Raw genomic sequence first — 4,628 nt, 5'->3', positions numbered from 1 at the left:
CCCAAAAAAAAAAAAAAAAAAGAAATGAGCTCTCAAACCATAAAAAAAATGGAGGAAATTTAATTGCATACTACTATGTGAGAAAGAAGCCAATCTGAAAAGGCTGCATTCATTTTTTTTTTTTTCTTTGCGGTACGCGGGCCTCTCACCGCTGTGGTCTCCCCTGTTGCGGAGCACAGGCTCCGGACGCGCAGGCTCAGCGGCCGTGGCTCACGGGCCCAGCCACTCCGCGGCATGGGGGATCTTCCCGGACCGGGACACGACCCCGTGTCCCCTGCATCGGCAGGCGGACTCTCAACCACTGTGCCACCAGGGAAGCCCCTATACCTAATTTTTTGTGCATAGGTTTATATTCCTTTCCTTAAAGTGCTACCTTCCACAAAATGGATAAGCTGGAGGTCCCCCCAAATGCTGGATTCAACTCTTGGGCTTCAACTTCAACTACCCTTTATAAATACAACCCTTCCTCAGTTTAACTGTCCTCTGACACTTCTACAAAAACATCCCAGCAATACTAACCAAATGACATTGAGATTATGCTATCTTATACTATTTTTATTTATGTTCTGTGTTTTTTCCATCTCCCTAGCTAGCCTGCACACCCCATTATGGACCCATTCATCCAGTCATTTGTGCATTGAAGAAACATGCCTTGGATCTGTCATCCTCCACTCCTTCATTGTTTCTAGATAGGCCCAGATTCCAGAGTCCAAGGTTACTAGTTACTTAGGAGATGCCTGCTGTTTCATCATGATAGCGATGATACTCATCCTGGGCTTAAGAAAAGCCCCACCCCACCCCAATTCTCTTCTGATGTCTCAGACTCGTCTCTCGGGCCTCTACCCAGAAGTAGAAGTGATTATCCCTCCCTCTCCACACCTGCTGGGTGTTCTAAAGATCAGTGAAATTGGTCCATAAAATGTGTTGAAATCACGAAACTGTTGCTAAGGAAATGGGAGTCAGAGCCCCCAAATTGTTTCTTCACTTGGAATCTTCTACCACTCCAAATGAATTGTTCTTTCAACACAGAGGGACCTAAAGTAAATGTTTTTTCCCCCTACTTTTTGAGTCCTGGGAGGTCAGGCACGGGTGTGCTCGGAGACCACTGGAGCCTTTGTGACACGGCATGGGGGGCGGGCCTTGGGCTGCAGGTCTGCTACCTCACTGGGCAGTGGGACAACCAATCCCAGCAGCCAGGCCCAATCAGAGAGCGGGTAGGGTGCTCCACGCAAGTGACCACTGACTGATTCAACAATGATGCTTAGAATATTCTCCAGCTGAAGCCCTTGCCATTTTGGGAACATGAAGCCACCACGGGATTCTGAAGTAGGAGAGCCAGCTCCTGTCATAAAGAACCCAAGAGCAGTTTCCCAGACAGTGAAAATAGTAGGCTACCATATCTGTGTATTTTTTTTAAAGGGACAGAAGAACAAATGTCAGAATTTATTTTTGTTTGAATATGGTTGGACACATAAGAGACTAATTTAAACATTATGCTAAGTGAAAGAAGCCAGGCACAATAGGCCACATATTGTATGGTTCCATTTATATGCAGTGGTAAGAGTGGGCAAATCCATAGAGAAAGAAAAGAGATTAGCGGTTGCAAGGTGTATGGTCAGGCCATTCAAGATGGCTGCTATCTTGTTCCCTGCCCATCCCCTGCATGACCAGTGCCTGCTTCACTCACATGACTATCCAATCCCCTTCATCATAGGGCTTAATCGGTAACTGCCTACACGCTTGCGCCCTGCCCCAGCCGCTGGTTTCCCTGGTCACTGATGAGCCAACCTGACATCGATTCCCCCTATAAATGGTAGCCTCCTTCTCCCTAGAGCAGTGCGGGTTGCTGCCACGTCCCGCTTGCTGTTGGCCGTACGCAGTGGAGTATTGCTCCAGGACCGTTTGCTTCGGACTGGTAAGATCCCCCATCTAGTAAACTGTTGAAGTCTCTGTCACTGTCTGCGGGCTCTTTCTTTGGTCCTGAGGCTGAGCAGGTACAAGCCTTTCAGACCTGCGGGCTGCAGCCCAACAATGGGTGAGGCGGCTAGGAAGCCGAGGAAACTCCCAGGAGCGCCGTGATGTCAGGAAACAAGGAAGGGAACGGAAAGTTGTAGGAAAAATCCCAAGGGTGCTGTCCACTAGCATGTGGGACACGAAAGTCTGAGTCTCTTTCCACTTTCAGAGTGGCAGCCCGATGCTCGGGGCTCATCTGACTGCACGGGGATGGCTGGCGAATACAGACAAAATGCAGTGACCTGGATTATCTACCAAACGTTTGGGTGTCATCTGGTCCGGTAAGACAAGTACACCCCGGACCCACCAGCTTTAAGCGATTGCATACACAGGCTTTAGGGTTATTAACTCAGGGATAGACTTGCGAACTGGGTGTGGCTAGTTAACCGGAAGGATGTGGCTAGGATCTGAGGAAACGGCAAAATAATGGTACCCTTGGGCTTCTGGTCCCAGCTATGAAAGGGGTCAGAGCCAGGATATAGTGGGATGGAACAGCTATATGCCTTCTACAGTGTGGTCCAGCAGGTGGGAGACATTACAGAAGGTCTCTCCAGGTCGTCAAGCAACGCAGAAAAACAGTGTGTGGTCTAGAACAGCTGTGCATAACATACGGGACCCCCATGGACATCGATAGTGACCAAAGGAACCCACTTTCCTGACCAGGAAGTTCAGAAATGGGCTGATTAAAAAGGACATATGCTGGCATTTCCAGCTGCCTTATGACCCCACTACTGCCAGGCTAATGAAAGGATGAATGGACTACTTAATGGAGACTTAAACCCGGTCTCAACGTGTGGACCAGGAGGCTAACTCAAGCCCTAAGAACTGTAGCTGAATATCGCAGGAGTAATCATCCCTGTGGCTAAGCCATGTGAACCCAGAGGCAACTAGTCAACACCATCCAAGTTCAACTGTTGACCACCGAAGGACCCTTGCCAACTCTCGATCGGGACCGTAAGTTGCTTTTGCCCTGGCCACGGGATCTACCCCCAGGAGAACACATTGTAAAACGGCCTGGGACTGGCAGGTAAGTCTCCGGTGACTTGGGTTTGCTGCCCCGTGGGGAATAGGATTTGAAAGGTCTCACCCATCTTGTCCCTGGCCCCAACTAAGCCCCCTTTTATTAAGCATGTGGTCTGTGGTTACACCGCCTCTCCAGCGTTCAGCATCGGCTGTGGGGACTGAGGGTAGATGGGTGGTATGGTACTGCAGGCCGGGACAAAAGCCACAGGCAGGGTGGTGTTATCTCAGGATGCTGTCACTGCTTGTATTTTAATGGTCGTGATTTCCCCTGTACTGTGTCTGTTGAACGCCTTTCGGTTCCTCCCTAGTCTGAGCAGAGGGAATATGTTCACTGGCTGGGCGACAAGTGTGGCCTCGCTGGGAGATGAGTCTCGTTCTTGCATCTATATTGAGAATTCATTGTCATGTTCCTCTGGAGTTCCGTGAGAAATTGACCCGATTAGCATCTGGTTCCAAAGTGTGCCCACCTCTTGGTGAATGACTGTTTTTAGCTTAGGTATCTTAAGCTTGCTACTGTCTAGCTGCTGGTGTCTGTAGTGCATTTTTGGGATTTCGTTCCAGTGACTCTGTACCTGCCTGACTCCAGGGATATCGCGGGAGAGGGGTGGACAGGATTATAAGTCTTGGGTAGAGTGCTGTATGTGTGGAGTGTATGGTCAGGCCACTCAAGGTGGCTGTTCTCTTGCTCTCTTTACATTCCCCGCATGACCAGTCCCTGCTTCAGTCACATGACTATACAATCCCCTTAATCATTGGGCTTAATCAGTAACTGCCTACACGTTTGCGCCCTGCCCCTGCCACTGGTTTCCCTGGTAACTGTGGAGCCAACCTGACATCGATTCCCCCTATAAATGGTAGCCTCCTTCCCCCGCAGTCAGCGAGGATTGCTGCCATGTCCTGCCAGTGGGGAATTCCTTATGCCCCTTTGCTTCATATGAGTGAGATTCCCCTGTCCAATAAGGTATTGATGTCTCTGTCGTTGTCTCTGGGCCCTTATTCAGTCTTGTGGTTCGGCAATGAAGAGGCTTGCAGGCCTGTGGGGCAGAGCCCAACACCAGGGAGCAGGGGAGGGTGGAAGAGATTGTGGCTGCTTAATTGGTACAGAGTCTCTTTTTGGGATGGTTTGGAACTGGATAAAGTTGATGGTTGCACAACACTGCAAATGTACTTAATGTCACTGAACCATACACTTTAAAGTTAAAATGGTAGGTTAATTTCAACATCAGTAACGTTCATGACAGCAGACAGGAGAAAAATAGGTGGATGGCGTCAGGGACAGGAGGGAGGTTTTTCACTATGTCACTTCTTATACTTGGGATTTCTGGAACTTCAACCCATTCTTCTCAGCCTTTACGTATGTCACATTGGTTCCAATATTTTGATGAGCTAGTTAAATAGAGGCACCACTTTCTTGTTACCCCAGAAAAACAGTTCATGTTCTGGAAGCTTGGAGAAGCAGCTTAGTCTGCAGACAAGATGCAACGGGAACATGAGCTGATGCCTGTGCAGGTCAACTAATCAGCACAAAATTGCTCTGTGCTGGGCTTCCCTGGTGGCGCAGTGGTTGGGAGTCCGCCTGCCGGTGCGGGGGG

The sequence above is a fragment of the Lipotes vexillifer genome, unplaced genomic scaffold (genome assembly GCF_000442215.2).
Source record: "Lipotes vexillifer unplaced genomic scaffold, Lipotes_vexillifer_v1.1 scaffold1359, whole genome shotgun sequence".
NCBI classification, from domain to species: domain Eukaryota; kingdom Metazoa; phylum Chordata; class Mammalia; order Artiodactyla; family Lipotidae; genus Lipotes; species Lipotes vexillifer.
This window is presented reverse-complemented; position numbering follows the sequence as displayed.